The sequence below is a fragment of the Peromyscus californicus genome, unplaced genomic scaffold, assembly GCF_007827085.1.
Source record: "Peromyscus californicus insignis strain IS unplaced genomic scaffold, ASM782708v3 Scaffold_24__1_contigs__length_46423439, whole genome shotgun sequence".
NCBI classification, from domain to species: Eukaryota; Metazoa; Chordata; class Mammalia; order Rodentia; family Cricetidae; genus Peromyscus; species Peromyscus californicus.
This window is the reverse complement of record NW_026294535.1, coordinates 26,449,409-26,468,636: the sequence shown is the minus strand read 5'-3', so window position 1 is coordinate 26,468,636 and position 19,228 is coordinate 26,449,409. Positions and strand designations below refer to the sequence as shown.

General features: G+C 39.3%; 1 protein-coding gene and 2 long non-coding RNA genes across 5 annotated transcripts in view; 2 read left to right on the top strand and 1 right to left on the bottom strand.

Annotated features, from left to right (window-relative positions):
* Nucleotides 1-5,090, top strand: part of LOC128119767 (uncharacterized) — a 564,116-nt gene extending 559,026 nt beyond the window's left edge. The window contains exons 4-5 of the long non-coding RNA XR_008221668.1: nucleotides 3,770-3,920; nucleotides 4,809-5,090. This is a non-coding gene — a long non-coding RNA (uncharacterized LOC128119767). The remainder of the gene's footprint in view (nucleotides 1-3,769; nucleotides 3,921-4,808) is intronic.
* Nucleotides 1-15,446, bottom strand: part of LOC128119768 (uncharacterized) — a 39,515-nt gene extending 24,069 nt beyond the window's left edge. The window contains exons 1-2 of the long non-coding RNA XR_008221669.1: nucleotides 15,108-15,446; nucleotides 11,748-12,007 (exon numbers count right to left, since the gene is read on the bottom strand). This is a non-coding gene — a long non-coding RNA (uncharacterized LOC128119768). The remainder of the gene's footprint in view (nucleotides 1-11,747; nucleotides 12,008-15,107) is intronic.
* Nucleotides 15,447-16,267: 821 nt separating this feature from the next.
* Nucleotides 16,268-19,228, top strand: part of Syt1 (synaptotagmin 1) — a 517,902-nt gene continuing 514,941 nt past the window's right edge. For all 3 annotated transcript variants that reach the window (XM_052753299.1, XM_052753300.1, XM_052753297.1), the window contains exon 1: nucleotides 16,268-16,653. The gene's annotated coding sequence lies outside the window, so the exon portion shown is untranslated. The remainder of the gene's footprint in view (nucleotides 16,654-19,228) is intronic.

The following is a 19,228-nucleotide window of genomic DNA, read 5'->3' as shown; positions in this document are numbered from 1 at the left end:
AGAAAAAAAATACATTATATAGCTCAGTGGCCTCTCCTTTCTGAGACATATGTTTGATAGTTTTACATTCCCTCAAAATAAGAGACCACAAAAATCAAATGAAGGTGAATAAAAGTAAAAGAATGAGAGGAAAGAGGAAAGAGCACACAGGATACTATAAATAAATTTATCACTGGTTATTTTTAGCTTCAAGGATTGACCCCGAGGCCTCAGACATGCTCCTCAACTGTTCTTGACTTACCCTGACCTTGGTTTTTGAGACAGAGACTTACAAAGTAGATTAGGCTGGTCTGGAACTCACTGCTTAGCCTAGGTTAGTCTCAAACTCCCAATATCCCTCTATCCATCTTCTGAATGTTGGGGTGGCCAACTTGTTCCACTATGCCTGGCTTTATCATTTTTTTTAAATGCAGGTACTTCTTTTGTGAACAGATAAATATCATCAACCTGCATACCAAGAAACAAAACAAACCTGAGATCTAGGTGTTGACATGCACAAAGCTGAGGAAGAAAGATTAGGTGCAGAACACTCAGAAATGGATAAGCAACAACTATAGAAGGCCAGTAAATAGTAAGAAGAAATAAATATAAAGCAGAGGAAGTTTGAACAAGCAAAATTAGCATGTTTGATCGAATTTCTGCTCGTAACTTGTTCACTAAAAGATTGAAGAATGCATGGTTTTTGTTTGAGGTTTAGTTTTTGTTTTAGTTGTTTCTGGTTTCTCCAATGACTTAGAACTTGTACAAATTAGATCACAATCTATAGCAATTAACAATTTAAATTGTGTTTCACAAAAAGTTATAATATTTGGCGGATTAGATATGACCCTTTCCACTGTAACACGCCTAACTCCGGGAGAAGCAAACTAACAGTAATTTTAGAAACAACATGCTTTTGTAAATTGAAATCACACTTCCAAATTACTTGGTGTTATGCAATAGGGCATAATGGAATTTTGAAATATGGAATAATGATAATGGACACAGTAACAAACATTGAAGGACATAGCTAAAGTGGTCACGCATGGAGGACATATCAAATTTCGAAGGTTTATGTAAGGAAAAATATTATCTGGGCCAAAAAGATGGCTCAGCAGGTAAAATTCTTGACTCTTTAGCCAGTGTGATACCAGAATTTAATCCTGATGATCTGAGTTCCATCTGGGGTGGAAGTAGAGAACTCATTCCCAAAGCTAGTCCTCTGAGCTCCACATGTGTGCCATGGCACACAGCATACACACAGTAGTAATAGTAAAAAATAAATAAAAGTTTGTATTTTGGGTTGTGAACCTAGCCTTTAATGGCTGAGCCTTTTCTCCAGCCCAGGAAGCCTTACCTTCTTGTAGGGGGGAACGGAGAGGTAGGTTGGGAGAGGGAGGATGGAGGGGTGGGAGGAGGGAAGAGGGGGCTCTTTGATTGATATGTAAAATGAATAAAAAATTCTTAATAAAAAAACAAAAAATAAAAGCTATAAATAGCTCTGAATTAACAAGTCAAATATTTAAAAGGTTTAAAAACAGAAGCAGAGATGGAAAGAAACAAACAATGAAGATGATTGCAGAGAATCATAACAAAATAAAGAAGCAGATATATTATTCTAAAATATAAAAATAAAATCACACGTGGGGACATTGGTCAAGAAAAGAAGACATCATAATAAAGACTGCTAAGAGATGAAAAGAGCAGATTACAGGATGACGTTTACCTGAAATTAAATGTGCAATCTTAGCTTTAAAATGTCCCCAAAACATCCATTAACTGATGGACTGGCAAAACAGAAGATTTCCATAAAGCAATAAAAGAATGTCTTTTATATAACTGGACAGTCAGCATGATGTTTACTGTAAACTTTGTGACTACTAATAGAAGACTGAGTAAGAAAGAGGTCACTGCTCTCCACATAGATTCAAGTCTAGAGCAGCCAGGAAAGGTGGGGAGTGAGAGATGAGCTTGTAGTGGAGACACCCAAATGTGTAGTAATCATATCTGTAGATAAATCCCCAGAGTTGATGGAAGTTTGCTAGACTGTACAAGACAACAGTCCATTGTACTTTTCTGGAAACAAACCAGACATACCATTTGAAGAAGAAACATTTTACAAAGGCATGAAAATGGGTAATATTTTGTAACAGGTCTCACAGGCAATGAAGACTTTCATGGAAAAAATAATGTCGGGTGCACACATCTTAAAATACTAATGCTGTCTTCATTCAGCCTTTGTTCGCTGCTGCATTGAATTCAGGTCACCAGGCTTGCTTACATGGCAAGTGCTCTTACCTGCTGAGCTATCTTGCTGGCACAGCTATTATGTTTTCCTTACATTAAAAACCTTTGCGAATCAGTATCTTCCCATGTGTGAATACTTGAACTCTATCCTTCAATTTTTACTACTATTCCCATGAGCATTATTCCATGTTTTGAAGTTCCATTGTGCTTTGTAACAGCACAGAGTAATTGACAAGTCTGATTCTTGCCTCACAAAAGTCTCCAGAACATACTTGTATTAACCAGTTTCTCATCCCCAAAAATATTGGAGAAAATCAACATAGAGGAGGAGAGGTACATGTTTTTTCCCCTCAGGATCCAAAAGGTTTGAGTCCATGGTCATTTGGCTCATTTGATCCTGGTCCTGTGGTGAGGCAGAACATGGCAGTAGGGAGCTTGTGGCTCATGCCATGAGAAGGAGAGAGAAGGGAAAGGAAAGGGAGAAGAGGAGGCAAAGAGAATCTCCAAGGACATGATGCTTCTTGTTGGCCTCATATCTTCAGCTTCTACTACTCAACACCCTATCACATGACGAGCCAGTCAATTAGGTCATGTACTGATGAGCCCATAGCAATCATGATCTAGCCATTTCTCTAAAGCCTGCCTCTGAGCATGGTATAGTTCAAGAACTTCAACACATGAGCCTCTGAGGACATTTCCCAGCCTAAGCCATAACAAGAGCATATGCACAATAAATACTTTCAGTGAAAAAAAATGAAAAAGAGAAATAAACAATCCAAGTTCTTGGGAGGGAAGTGAGGAGGATCAGGGGTTGAAGGTCATCTTCTGCTCCACAGTGAGTTCAAGACAGCTTGAGCCTCACAAAGTACTTTTTTCCCTGAGCAGTTATCACTGGAGTGATGCTTTAACACATCCGTGTTTTATGGAACTGAACAAGACAGTGCTAAAATGTGTTTAAGGAAAATAATTTTTAAAAAGATACTTTTGAAGACGACTAAGGAAAAACCACTTGATGGAGGATCCGTTAACCATAGCAAATGCATCATTTGTCTTGCTCTCAACAGAAAATGAAGGTTGTGATTTTTTTTTCCATGTCATCATTGGCATCTATACTAGTGGATGTGAAAGAGTGTATCATTGCAATTTTGGACTTGATTTCCTCAATCTTAATGTACATTCCAAGTGACTGTTGGTTATTTGTGTAGCTTATCTGAAAACAGTAGTTGGTAAATTCATTGGCATGTTTATTAATTTGGTTGCTTTTTTTTTCCCTTAACAATAATATCTTTCTTTATGCAGTGTAGATAAGACTCAGATACAGGATTTACAAATATTTTCTACCAGTCTCTAGACTGCCTTCAACTCTCTAGGTCATGATCTTTTATGCACAGTTGGCTGATTTTATTTTGGTGGTGACTAATTTGTCTACTTTCTTTGGTTGGTTGTGCTCTTGCTGTCGTATCTTAAAGGAACTGCAAAATCTAGTCATGAGGATTTACTTTGGGTTTCTTCAAAAATTTATGTATCTCTCTCTTCTCTTCAGGTATCTGGTGCATTTGGATTTGCATTTCACTTGCAGCACACCTTACTCTTTCCCACATGAACATCCTGCTGTCCCTGTGCCTGTTACAGACAGGACTAGATTCCTTCCCTCAATGAATGCTTTTGACAGCATTGTCAAACATCAGTTAACCGTAGGTATTTAGTTTACTTGAACATTCTCACTTATTCGTTGGCTTATATGTCCAGCCTTAGAATAATGCTAGACTGTTTTATTGCTGCCATTTTGCTATTAATTTTCCAGAGTGTGATTCCCTCACTTGTTAGTTCATTTGTTAATATTTGGCTATTCAAGGTTACTTGCAATATTTTATTAGTTTCAGTATCATATTTACATTTCTCTATAAAAAGCCATTGGCCCTTTTTTAAATTGGATATATTGAAGTTATTATGTAGTCGAGGAAGATTTTGAACTTCTGATTCTCCTGCCTGGGCATCCTGAATGCTGGTATTACAGGTGTATGCCACCATATGTAACTTTATAATTTACTATGCTAGGAATTGAACATGGGTTTCATACAAGCTAAGCAAGTATTGTACCAACTAAACTATATCCCCAAGTCCAGGCCATTGGCGTCTGGGAAAAAGATATTATTTGATGTGTACATTAAGCCACTCATGCCATTTTAACAGTATCAGATTATCCAGTTCATAAACACGGAAAGCATTCCCATTTATTTAAGTATATTTAAAATTCCTTCTGGTCATATGTTTATAGTTTTAGTATACAAGATTTACTTTTTTTTAAAATAAAATTTGTTTGACTATTTTATTTTGTGGTGCTATTTCATTCTGTACTTCCTTTGTAGACTGCTTATCAATGATATATGGAAATATAATTGATATTTATGTATATATGAAAATTCTTTCTAAATTCATTACTTTAATTGTTGTATTATATATTCCATAGAGTTTTACATATTTTAGATTATTTTGTCTGAGGTAGTTTTACTTCGGTTCCAATTTGTTGGCTATCTATGTATTTAGCATCCTAAATGCTTATTTTTATACTTCTTTTACAGCTCTGAATAGGGTTGCAAAAGGGACATCCATGGCAGCCTGACTACTTTTACAAAATGGCGTTGGATTTTTCAACTGCATTTTATGGATCAGTTGAGGTGATTATGTGGATTTCTTGTTGTGTATGCTTTTGCTTTCTCTCATTAGTGGGACTTAATGTGTTGCCTTTTTGGTGTGGAATCCATCTGCATTTGTGGAGAAAATCTCACTTGGTCAGTGGTTTACTTCTCATTTGGTCAGAGTGTATAATCTCTGCAGCATGTTGCTATGTAACCTTTGCTACTGTATTCCACAGCTAATTTGTGGTCCTAATGGCCATTGTCCAGCTTCCTTAGGCTGTCTTTGTCTGGTATTTTATCAGACTGACCTCTAAGAATGAATTACAGCATTCCCTTCTTTCTTTCATTTTTGAAAGTGTTTGAAAGGAATTGCAATAGAATCTTGGTTAAATGACTAGGGATAGTGGTTAAGTTGAAAAGTTAAATCCACTCTGGATAGATACATTTACATTGAATTTCCACATTTACTATAATAGATGAGCACCATTATAAAACTAAAGCAACAAATTATTCTGGGGGAGGAGACTAAATTACAAATGTCCATAAGTATGAGGAAGAATACCCAAAAACCTAGCAGTGATCCAAATACTGGAATTAACAGATAAGTACATGGAAACATTCATGACTGACAGCTAAAGAAACCAATGGAAGCATTGGGAGAAGAGAGCCATGACTAAATATATTATATAAAAAATATAAATAAAAAAGTAAAGAAATCAAATAAAAAGGGACCTATATGAATAGTAAGGAAAGATGTGGTAAAAGAGAACTGGAGACTGTCAAGTGAATCCAGTTATTTATAAATAAATTATAAAACATGCAGAGAAGCCATAAATCATGCTTTAACCATAAGCCCTGGTTTAGTATTTGACATTTAAAAAAATTACCTAATGTGTATATAAAATGCCTATTGTATATATAGTTGGAAAGGTGAAAAAACAAGAAGAATAAAACTGCAATACATGTAGGGATCATTGGCATATTTTTATATTGCATTAATTAGAATTTGGACAGAAATTTGGGAAACACATCTCACAGGAAAGAAATGAGGCATACTCAATAAGCATGTGACAGTTATTGCCAATTTTCTCAAAAATCAGAACAATAGTAGTTAATAATTCAAAAGTGTATGGTTGACATTCACTAAGTAAGACCCATTAACATGAGCCATTGTTTCCTTTTTTTAATCCAAGTAAATAGCCCTATCCATGCCTCAGTTAGTGCTACTTTGCTCTTTTATAAAGAGGAAATTATGTAAATTTCAGATCCGCAGAAACTAATACCAGCTCTTAACCTGGGTATACTCAAGAGAGGCTTCTGCAGATGAGAAACAGGGAGCATTGAGCAGTGTTCATTGCAGCTTTGTACATGATACAAAATACTCAAAATTGGAGCCAGACCCCAAAATGGGGAGGAACTGAGAGGAGTTGAGAGAGGGGGAATACATGATCAAAATATACTGCATGAAAACGTTTTAAATAAAAACAAATTATATATATATATATATATGTATGTATGTATATGTGTGTGTATATATATATATATATATATATATATATATATATATATATATATATATATATAATTGAATATAGCACATGAGTCAGCTATGGAAAATGAAACCCAAAATCTATTGTTTTCATTTTATTTTATTAAAAGTCTGTCTGTGTGTGGCATGCATGTGTCTATACATGCTTATTGAGGTACATGGGTGTCTGGAGGCCATCACTCTCTCCCCTTACATTTTGAGACAGCGTCTCTCCCTGAACATAGAGCTTGCTGTTTGGGCTAGGAGGCTGGCTGTCAGCACCATTCTGTCTCCATACCCAGCAATGGGTCTGCAGATATGAGCTGGTGCTGTGCCTGGCTTTATGTCACTGTTAGAGCAAACTCAGGTCCTCATGTTTACATATAGGGAACACTTCAGCCACTGAGCCATAGCGCTCGCCCCCTGAAGTCCCAACTCTCTTCAGTTTTGTTCTTTACATTTTATAACCTCTCTCTGTCTCTCTGTGTGTGTGTGTGTGTGTGTGTGTGTGTGTGTGTGTGTGTGTGTGTGTGTGTGTGTGTGTATACCAGCAATGGATGTCAGAGGACATCTTACAGAACCGTTAGGTTCTTTCCTTTTACCATATGGGGTCTGAGGATCCGACTCAAGTCATCAGTATTGGAAGCATGCAACTTTAACCTGCTGAGTGAACCACCTTTATAGGCCTTTGAACTCTACAATTCAACTAAAAAAATGTCGCTCTGTGTGTGTGTGTGTGTGTGTGTGTGTGTGTGTGTGTGTGTGTGTGTGTGTATCTTTGTACACATGGAATAATTCTATTATAAAATCTTCAAAAACAGGTACACCTAGCAATGACATTTTTATATATACATACATACAGATGTGGTAAAACTAAATAATGGTAATTCATAATAAGTACAAAATACAGGACAGTAGTTTGCCTGCTGGTGTAGGCTGGAAGGAAATATTGAGGACAAAGATGGCATTTAATATGTGACCTTTGAATATGCAAGGTAGACTTACTACTAGCTTTAGTATTCTTTCTTCCATTCATACTATTTCATCATGAAATTTGCAAGACTTCCTAGGTTCACAGCCACCACTCAGTTGGAACCTCATTTGTTAAGAGAGTGACTGACAAAAGATTCCTGTCCTTGCTTGAATTTTCCAATCAAGGGGCAATTATACTAATAAAAGTTTTCTCTTTATTATTGCACAAATTCCCTAAGTTATGAAGGATTTATGGAGTCTCCAAGAGGAGAACTGGCAGTCCTTGACATAGTCACAGTTATTTTTGGTGCATCTTAAATGTCTATTAACCTTGTCAAGTCTGTGTGGTTGAAATGTGAAAGGTGGAACATTTGCCAGCTGTTGATCTCTGGAAGGTTGCTTAATATTTCTGCATCTCCATTGTTGGTGAAAATGTTTGTTATTTATACTCTTGGTATCCCGATTCCTCAATCTATGCCTCCAGCTCTACTTGGCACTGATATGAGATATACATATAGGATACAGTACAACTGTGATCCAAGAGATGCTGTTAGCACTAGATCCATACATAACATTCCTCAGCCCCCTGGAATGGAAGTATGCTTCCAAGGAAGATGAGACATCCTTTATCCAGGAATCTGTCACCTGCAAACTGTCTTCAATATCCCAAATTCTTGAAATGGGAGCATATCTTGATCTATAAGATATTTACTTTTTATTTATTGCCGTGTTAAGTTGAAGAAATCAAACCAAACTTCATGTAAACAAGAAGGAAATCTACAGGATCCAACACTTTCCAAAAGCAATCCAGAAAGAACCAGTTCTTTGCTTTTTCAAATCTGACCATGAACCACAACACAATCAAACCCTAAAGTGCAGGCTTTCATTGTCGGCTATCCTTTATCCAGAAATAATATCATTAGGTCGTTTTAGTTTGTTGAGAACACAGACTCTTGTCTTGCCTGAGGTCTGACCCTTCCACAGCTTTGGATAAGTCAATTTCTCTGCATAGTCATACTTTTCACATAACTTGAATACAGCGGGTGAACTATCATTCCTTATGCTCAGTTGAACAGAAACCCTTCCCCTGATTTCAAATGTTGTTCTTGCTTTATTAGCAAGCCAGTTTTCAGTAGAGTTTCCCTTGAATGACAGAGTATTCAAAAAAAATGTATCAAATGTTTCCTTTCTCAGCCTGTTGCTAGCATTAGCTCAAAATACTTTTATTTTGCCTTTGAGATAGATCCACCTAAATAACATTTTCTTCACTAACCTCAGCAACCTGACACCGTATATTACTTTTTGAGTCACTGTTCTTCTTTTCATTCCCAGTATTTTCCTAGCTATGTCTTTAAGAAAGGGCTTTTGTGAAGCCACATTGAATACTGCTAGCTCTTTCATTTCTTTTCTCGGCACACTCAGTGTACAGTACTGTGATTCAGGAATGGGACTCTAACTCTGCGGCAGACTGGCTCTGTCTGACTTCATTTTCTTTTCTTTCCAATTTGAGGTTTCCTATCTTAAACATCTTGAGTGTTTACTCAGAAAATCCATGACTTCATTTCTTTTCATTTAATTCAGACACAAAGAGCCTGACTATTTATCTCTTACTTGACTGGCTATAAAATCATTGGTGGTCTTGGTCATACACCCAAAGGATCCTGCATCCTACCACAGAGACGCTGGATCAACAATATTTATTGCTGCTCTATTCATAATGGCCAGATTTTGGAAACAATGTAAATATTCCTCAATAGATGAATGGATTTTAAAAAAATGTGATATATTTACACAGTGGAATATGATGCAGGCAGTAAAAAGTGAAATCATGAAACAGACAGGAAAATGGATGGAACTAGAAAAAAATGAACCCAAATGAGGTAACCCAGACTCAGAAAAGCAAATATGGTATGTATTCACTGATTTGTGGATATTAGCTATTAAATCAATGATAACCAAGCTACAATGCATAGAAACATGAAGATTAGGTATGGGGAGAGATCAGTCTCCCTAGGAATGGTAAATGGTAAATAGAATAGATACATGTGGATAGATAGGGGCAAGATGCTGGACTGGGAGGATCAAGTGGTAAAGAGGGAAGGAAGGAGAGAAGAGGGAAGGAACCCAGGCAGAGATGGCTAAAATTAAGGGCCATTTGAGGGGTAGTAGGGAAATCTAATACAGTATAAGCTTCCAAGAATATATACATATATAAAGGTGATCTAAATGAAATAGCCAAATAACGGGGAAGCCAGAGCCCCAACTGGACATCTCTTGTCACCAAATGAATCTTCCAGTACTGAGATTGAGTTATATCTAATTGAGTTGTTGAACAAAGGGGTCCCATGGGAATCCCCAAACAATCCAGGATGTTGCCAAGACTATAGGTTCTTCTCCAAAAACTTACAGCAAGGCCTCATTGCTGAAGACAACATCTACACAATGTTTTGAACATGTTGAAGTTCAAAGATGATACCTACATAGAGCCTCACCCCTACATGCTAGCATCTTTGGTAAGAGAAGATACTCTGCACACTACTGAAGGAGAAATGTAAACACCAATCCAGCTACAAAATTTTGATCTACAGTGATGTCTTACCTGCAAGACAATGTTGTCACAAAGCTTGTGGGAGTAACCAGTCAACATTAGATTTGACTTAAGGCCCATTCCATAAGATGAAACCCGCACCTGACACTGCTTGGATGACCAAGAACCTGAGACTACATAGCCTAGGGTCCTAGGGTAAAACTAAATGTGACTGTTCTAAATAAGTAAATAAAGTAGCGAAGAAATGGCTCCAGATGACATTCTGCTCTACTCATAGATCAGTGCCTGGCTCTGCCATCATCAGAGAGGACCTTTCTCCTGCTGCAGATGGAAACAAACACAGAGGCCCCCAGTTAGACATCATGCAGACAGTGAGAGACCCTGGAACATTCAGCCCTAAAAAGGATGTCTCCATCAAATCCCTCCATTCGGGGTTAAGGGAACCCAGTGGAAGAGGAGGCATACAGATTTGTAAGAGCCGGAGGGGATGGAAGACAACAAGAAAAGAAGGCCCTCTAAATCAACAGGATCAATGCAGGTATGAACTCACAGAGACGGAAGCAGCACGCACAGGGCCTGCACAGGTCTGCACTAGACGGGGTTCCAGTGCTGACAGGAGAAGTTGACACATGCCCCTGTCCTTAACCTAGAAGCCATCTCCAATTGCTAACCATTTTCCAGTGAACATTTTGTTTTCTCCAAGGGAGTCTCACTAGGGCAACAAACTACTCTTAAGGTTAGGTTAAATGTCCACTAGGAGATGGGCAGCAGAAAACAAACTCAATGGTGTCCTTGGAGGTTCCATGTGTCAAAATATCATATCAGGATTTTTCTTTCTTTAATATATATATATATATACACACTATGTGTGTATGTATGTATGTATATTTACTCTATAGGTCCTTTGCTTATATGAGTTCTAGTTTTTAAGGGATTCTTGAGTATGCAAACCAGTTGGTCTCTGCCTCTATATCTGTTTCTTGTGTGGTTCCATGGGCTTTTCCCCTTCTGTTTATTTGTTTTGTCCTATTCCAATGTGTTTTTGTTTGTTATGTTGTATTTTATTATTATTCCTTAGAAGCCTAACAGAGACTGAAAGTGCACACACAGGGCCTGTATGGGTCTGCACCAGGTCCTCTGTATATATATTATGGCTTCCAGTTTAGTGTTTTTATTGGATTCCTGGATGGGTAAACAGTGGTTCTTTGATTCTTGTGGGGTTTTTTTTGGACTCTTTTCCTTCTGTTTTTTTTCTTTGTCCAACTCTGATGCATTGGTTTTTGTTTTATCTTATTATACTCTGTTTTATTATTATCCCTGAGAAGCCTGTTTGTTTTCTAATGAAAGACAGAAAGGGGTTGGATCCAGATGGGAGAGGATATGGGAGGGACCTGGGAGGTGTAGAGGGAGGAGAAACTATAATCAAGATATATTATGTGAGAAAAAAATCTATCTTCAATAAAAGGGTAAAAGAAACATTAGTGGTCATGCCAGGGTAAATGATCTTAAAAGAGAAAGGTAGAAGAAAAATCAAAATAGAAGACTATTGTTATCTTTAAAATATTGTCCAGGGAAAATAGTGTTCATCAATTATTTTGCCATTAGAATAGGAAGTTTCTTCATTTTCAAGACTAATTCCAATGAAAAATGATGATGGTTATAATTTATTTCCTTGAGAACAACACAGAGCGGATAGGAGACTTGATATTTCATTATACACAAGTTGTTTTTCTTTTCTTTCTTTGGCTTGTTCAGTCTTTATTATTCATGTGTATGTGTATTATGTATTGTGTTTATTATGTATCAGTGTGTGCCTGCTTATCTGTATACATACCATAAACATACAGGCACCCATGGAGGCCAAAAGAGGTTGTCAGATCCCCTGGAACCTACAGGCAGTTGTAAGCTGCCTTACTCTGATGCTAGGACACGACCTTGTGTCCTCTGCAAGAGCAGTACAGTTCTTCACAGCCAAGCCATCTCTTCAGCCCCAATGAGCAAGTTCTTGCAGATTTTCACATTTAAGCAAAGATTCTGTCTCAATATTGGCTTAAGTAGATGACACGATAGCAGAAAATCCAACCTCTCAGCAACCTGGGGGGAAAAGAAAAGAACTCAAGATAGCAGCAATGAGAGCAATATAATGATAAAATAACTAAAATGGTTAGTGAGCCTTATTACCTTGTGATGTGGGAATTAGCGCCTTTTGTGCAGTGTTTTCTTTATCTTTACAAAAACCCTCAAGGTGTATGTTACATATTATATACACATGAGAAATGTGAATCTTTCAAGGCCACACAGCCAATTAGTTGTAAGGCTTGGCTTCTACTAAATTCTCAGACAAGAAAAAAAAATAATGCTTAGTCAATCCCCTCTTAAAAAGAAAAACCTGAGGAGAGGGAGGAGTAGTATCGTAAGAAGCAATTGCAGAAAATGAAGTTTAAAAAAAAAAACAGCTACGAATCTATATAAAGAATGACAAAATTAGAAAAGTTGGTTATTTCTCATTTTTCACAGCTCTGGGTAATGATCTTTTGGGGATAGTTTTTAGAAGATTACTGGCTTAACAATTAAGGATGTAAGGTTAATGACATGTGAAAGTCCTGATTAACTGGAAATGCATGTGCTATGGATCAATTGGCTATCACAGCCTTTCCACCGAAATGTGAATTTTATTGGTATCTCTCTCATGCAAGTATCTTCTGTGGTCCACAGAAAACCTTGGCTGGGTTTATGCCTAATGCTTCTCTTGTTTCTAAATTCCCTAATTCCCTCTCTTGCCATAAGACACTCCTCTCTGCTCTTTATCTCGATCTAATTTAGTTTCTATTCTCATCTTGTAAGCTAAAATAGATGGCAAAAAAATCATTAAAATAGGAAACAGAAGAGTTCAGTAAGAAAGGAAATTTTGACAGTGAGACGTGGTTCATAGTAAAAAGTAAATATATGTTGTGTACATATATATATGTATATGTGTATCTCTCTCTCTCTCTCTCTCTCTCTCTATATATATATATATATATATATATATATATATATATATATATATATATATATATATATAAACATGTATATGGGGGGCTTTTTTATGCCCGAAAGAAGCAAAACAGCCAAAGTGGAAAGAGTTTCCAAAATAACAAGTAATTAAGATAAGACTAACACCATAAACTCAGGAAAGGAGTTGTATTGGCGGTAATGGAGATAGAAATCCTAAATATCAAAGTAACTATAAACAGGTTAATGAAAGTGAACAGAAGAGACAAGTTTATTGAACTAACCTTTCTTTTTAACAAAGGAAAGTTTGATACAAAGATGAGAAACCATATGCAGAGTCTGCAGCAGAAATTCATCTTGGGATTAAGGAGATAGCTGGTAAATGCTTGGCTAGTAAGCAGGAGGACCGGAGTTCAATCCCCGGCACCCACGTAAGAGCCAGGTGTGGCGGTGGGCACTGATAATCTTAGCACCAGGACGGTAGAAACAGAAGATCCCTGAGGCTCAGCAGCCAGCCAAACTTAGGAGTTCCAAGCCAAAGAGAGACCCTGTCTCAAAGAAGTTGGATGGTATTCCCTAGGACGATATGTATTCACGAAGATGATAACCAAGACATCCTTTGGCCTCCACAAGCATGTATACTGGTATGCATATATGTGCTTTCACAGACAGACACACACACACACACACACACACACACACACACACACACATATTTTTTTTTTAAATCTGATGTAATACTAACCAAATATGGCCTGGCAGGGTCTTCAATGAATTCCCCAGTGTTGACAAGAATATGCAAATAGGAGAGAATAAAAAACTCAGTCCTCAAAAAGAAGCTACTCTATATCCATAATCAGTATATAAAGTTTTCTTTTTTTTTTTCTTTTTCTTTTTTTTTTTTTTTTGGTTTTTCGAGACAGGGTTTCTCTGTGTAGCTTTGCGCCTTTCCTGGATCTCGCGCTGTAGCCCAGGCTGGCCTCGAACTCACAGAGATCCGCCTGCCTCTGCCTCCCGAGTGCTGGGATTAAAGGCGTGCGCCACCACCGCCCGACCGTGCGCCACCACCGCCCGGCAAAGTTTTCTTAAGTAAAAATGCCATTAGTTCTAAAATTAAGTGCACTGAAATAGGTCCACAGCCTATTTCTTATTGTAGACAGCAGTCCCCTTCAAGAAACACTATGATTGAAAAAAAAAAAATCTGACACATTCATGCCCTCTAGAATGGTACCCACTGAAGGACACTGTTGGGTATGATGTGAGATGGGCAGAAAAATAAGTTGACTAAAATGATGATAGAATCAGGGTTTGGAACAGAAATTCAAAAATGACGTATTCCTATTCTATTCATTAATATGTTCTTCTTTTCTCTACATATTGTTGTTGGTAATTAGGAAAAGCATGCAGTTTTTAACTAGAGAACCTAAAGAGAGATGGGTATATTTTAGAATAAAATTTTCTGTTAGGTGGATATTATAATGATACTCTCATGCACACATCTTTATTGGAGAACACAGATAAGATACTGCCTCCTCTTGTAATGTCCCTATCCCTTGCTCCTCTTCTGTCCCTCCTCTCCTTCACCAAACATTTAAAATCAACTTTCAATGTTTATTATTTCCTTTCTTCGTCTATGTAACTATTTTCAAATAAGGGGCTATTTTGGAAAGCAGAAGGTAGATATTAACCTAAAGTTACAATTTGAAAGTGTATTGTTTTCTTTGTTTACCTGTCTTTCTAAATTCTTAGTAATGCAAACAGATCACTAAACTCAGGCATGTGTGTCCCAAGAGGATACATTTATACGAAGGTTGTCTTCTTTCTCCATATATTTAGAATAACGTTCTTAATCTTAAACATTATATAAATAGAAGAGATTTAATTAAAAACCCAAGGAAATGTGTTACCGTTAATTGAATTCTTGCTACAGTTACCTTTGCACACCAGTGTTAATAAAACTCCAGTTCAAAGTGGATGAGTTTGGGGAATTGAAATAGCTATTTATTTCCTTACCTGAGATGCCAAGATCATCCTGTCGGGGAAATAAAGAGCCCAATTAGGAGAGTTCTCATTTGTGGCTATTGATCAACTTTACACGAACTGCTAAGATTTCTAAGCAAAACAAGAGGTGCAGAGGGCACTGAGCAAGGTCGAGTGAGTGAGAAAGGAAAATCCCTTTTGCATCATGAAAGCCTTTTACCTGTGGAGCAAAGGTTCCTGCCCTGGGGAGCTGGGCTCCACCCCGGGCCAGTCAGCCATCCAGCCCGCCCTTCCCTCCAAGCCTCTGAGCCTCTGTTTGGCATCTCTTGGTATTACCAAGCTATAAATTGCCGGAGAGCTTAGAGACAATCAGGTCAGCACCGCTCTCACAGGGGAAAAGCTTCTTATTTCCGAGCAGAAGGGTTCAGCTAGGAAGAGAGGAAAGAGAGAGAGAGAGAGAGCCCTTTGGTCCTCACTGCGCTGGCAAAGGGTGTAGAGACACGCGGGCGGGGGCGAGCGCAAACACCAGAAGATGGGGAAAACGTGCCTAACAAGGTCGCACTTGACCCAAGTCTCCAAACTTACTGGTCGCTGCGTGGAAACTCCCCGGGCACACTCCACAGCCTGGCAGCTGTAGCTGGGTGGAGCCGAGCTCCTCCGCCCCACCTATGGGACGGACCTTGCTTACATCTCTGGTCCACCACACCCTTCCAGGACAGTCTCCAGGCACCTAGCTGCACTGACATTATCGGAGCCTGGCTTCCCACCCCAGCCCAGACGGAAGGATGGGACTGCTCTCCCAAAGCAAGAAGGGCTACCTCTGTCTCAGTTGGCCCTGCTTCCCCAACTCCGCCGGGTCAAATGACCAAAGACAAACTTCTGCCTCTCCCGTTCCAGTTCCCACCTTTTCAATCTAGAACTCACACATATCGAAACTCCTAGGGTGCTGTGGCAATCTGGGCATGCTCAGTATCAAGGCAGGTTTTGATTGAAAGTAAAAAAAAAAAAAAAAAAAAAAAAAAAGCTTTGTATTATGCTTGCTTCTTATCCTGTGCATATGGCTTACTGAACAGGTTGTGGGCATTCCCGGGTCTGACCACCGGGTTTAGCAAATGTCCTTTAGTGTTTCTCCTTGGGATCTGGTCCCCTCTTAGTTCACCCCACCCCCGCCACCCTCCTAAACCCCTGTCTTCAGGTCCCTGTCCGCTGTGGGGATGGAGAGACACTAACAGAACTGGGCTGGGCTCCGTTGCCTGAGAGGATCCACCTATTATTAGTGCTCCCTGATTGGCTCCTCTGAGCAGCGTACCTTGGTGGGAACCAATCAACAGCTGGGGCTGGGAGATGATGGGCGGCCGCCTCCTCACTGGAGGGATTCCTGGAGAAGCTGCAGTGTGGGGATGCTCTGACCGAGTTCAGCCCCCAGTCTCTTTCCTCCTCCTCCTCCTCCTGCAGCGACCGCATCCGCAGTTAGCAGTGGGCAACTTGAGGGTGTCCCCGGGGCAAGCCCCCAGGGTCCTGCTCATCCGACTGGGGGCTCAGCGCCCCGAAGGGGTGTGTGCAGGGTGGGGGCGGCCAGCTGGGACCAGCTGGTGGCCCTAGAAAACCTCCCCCACACCCACACCCACACACCCCTTTTGTGTGTTGCAGGCTGCCCCTCTGAGAGCGGAGGCAGCAGCGAGAGAGTACTCGTGTTGCCTCGCACCCGGTCCGTGGTGAGAGCAGTGGGGACCAAGACCCGCACCACCTCCCGCTCCTCGCTCCAGGTAAGGCAGCCCCACTGGCAGCTTGGCCACCTCGGTGATACCTCTGAGCTTGAATCTGTTCAGAAGACCTAGGTACACTTGGGTTGTGGCAGTGGGAGACCTAGGGAGGGGAACCCCGGTAAGCCTATTGTGAGAAATGCGAGACCACAAGTGCATCTCCTGGAAAAGCACTTTGTCCAGGGCTGGTGATTCAGAACCAGGAGTTGATGTTGGGCATCCCCCATCTTCTTGTTTCTTCCATTCTCTCCTCCGTCCTCCAACCCCCAGAACCCCCCCCCTCCTCCCCTTCCTCCCATTCTAAGCCAGCACAGGGGTTCTTTCTCTAGGAAGATTGTCTTTCTTACAGGGAAGAAGGGCAGTGAGGAAGAAAGATTTCTTTCTGTTGGAGGGCAGGATAGAATGCAACCCCTGTGAAAACAGGAGTCCAGGAAGCAATGAGACCGCACAGGGAATTACACTGAATGAGAGTAGACAAGGAGCCCAGCTCCTGCTCTCAGAAAGGAAGTGTCAAGTTTGACTCCATCACCTCCTTGCAAGAGGCTACAAATGGAACAAAAATAAACCAACACTCCAACCCACTTTCAACTGCTTAATTGCTGCTGCTTCCCAGCGCCAGCTAGCTGACTCTTCTTGTTCGCATCTGCCCTATGGGGCTGACAGTTTGGGATTGCACATCAGTGTCGCTGTCTGTACTTGGAGGGCTTCTTGAGTTTATAAAATGAAAACTGGATCATTACTCTTCTGGGGTTCCTCCATGCAGCCTTCATAGTGGGATGCAAAAAAAAAAAAAAGCATGGGAAGTTTTTAAAACATTTGCAAGTGACACCAGCATTATCAGGAGCCTTGGGTTTTACTTTGAGATTGCTAATCTGGTTAGCTTTTGTGTACGTGTTGATGTTCACTTCCCCAACATTAACCCTCTGGTGAAACACAGGAAGTTTAACTTTGGTGTTAAAGCTACTTTTGTGTACCATTTAATTCCATTTTATTTTAACCTTTCTAGGTTCCATTTGCATGCTACCATCGGAATATTGAATTCATGTCTTGACACACTTTCTTTTAACATGGCAACACTCAATGGATATAAAGTGATGTTTCTTCAGTTTCCAGGCAGCTTTCAGAAGGTAGATGTAGGTTTAGTTGACAGAATCCTCTTGGACTAGAAGAAAGTTTGGGAAGTAATGGAAGGAAGGTAGTCTCAATTTTAAGAGGTCTTAAGGGGGAAAACAATTCTCTTCTCACATCTTGTTAAAGGAACGGGCGACTTCTCCATAACTGTCAGAATAACAGGTCAAGCACATAGTGCTTGTTAGGCAGAGTCTCGACAGTAGCTCCTCTGATTCCATCATCTCTGGTCTAAGCTTTTGTTTTCCTACTATTCCTCAGAGACTGATAAGCGATTACCGTCAGCTGGGAGGGGGTGAAGAGAAATTTCCAGTTAAATGTAACGGGAAAGCACTGCAACGTAGGTCCTGCATGAGCTGAGAGAAGTCAGCAGATGCTTGTACCAAGATAAATCATTTTTATCAGGAGAAATGCCAAGTCGTAGTTTTTTCTAGATGTCCATTAGAGATAAGTAGAAATCTTCCTTAACTCTATCTCACCTTCCACACCAGCCTGGGGACCCTAGGAAGTCTTCAGTCACATACCTTTCATGTGTAAGTTTCTACACAAACTTAGAAAAGAGCTGAGTTCACATGCCATTGGTGATATTGATTTGTATATTGATTAATATTCATATTGTACATTATTTTCAAAACCATTTTCCACTCTAGGCAATTATCTCTCCTACCTAAGCAGACTTTATGCACATATTCATGTATACACACACACACACTCACACACACACACACACACACACACTCTCTCACATACACACACACACACACTCCACACCATACACATACCACACATATGCACACAAGACTATTTTCCCTAAAGCTTTAATGTCTAAATGGCTTCTAAAAACATAGTGTCTCTGCTGAAATATGTCACTTTTCAGAGGTGACACTTTCTGGTTACAAGGACAAAAGGGTAACCACTTAATTACCTCATGTGTGTGTACAACTGAATTAACAAGTTTAGACATGAGAAGATGTATAAAAAGGAAAGGACTAGTTTCCATGTGGAAAAAATAAGGCTCTGCTTGTTTTTCCACTGTGTTGGGGAAATGTGAAAGTTTGGACTTGGTTTGTGACATTTATTTACATGACTCTCTAAAATATTGATTATAGCACTAGCATGTGCAGAGATGCTTATGAATGTGGGGATTTTTCATATGCTGAAAAATTGAGCCTTTATATAATGCTAGTCATATCTCATTGTAACATGTAATGAGCAGATTGAAGACTTTAAGTGATATAGAAAATTTATGCTCACAATTTCATACAGTCTTCATTTTTCACCCTTTAAGATAATGTTTTGGTAAGTCTTAGTAATGCTATAGAGTGGATTTGATAATTGTAATTGAAAATATCTTTATCAGCGCTGAAGATTTCAACTACAGAAGGGGAATCCTAAAGTACTGAAGTATCACGTAATAAAGAGTTATCAATATTAGTTGCGAGCCTTGTGT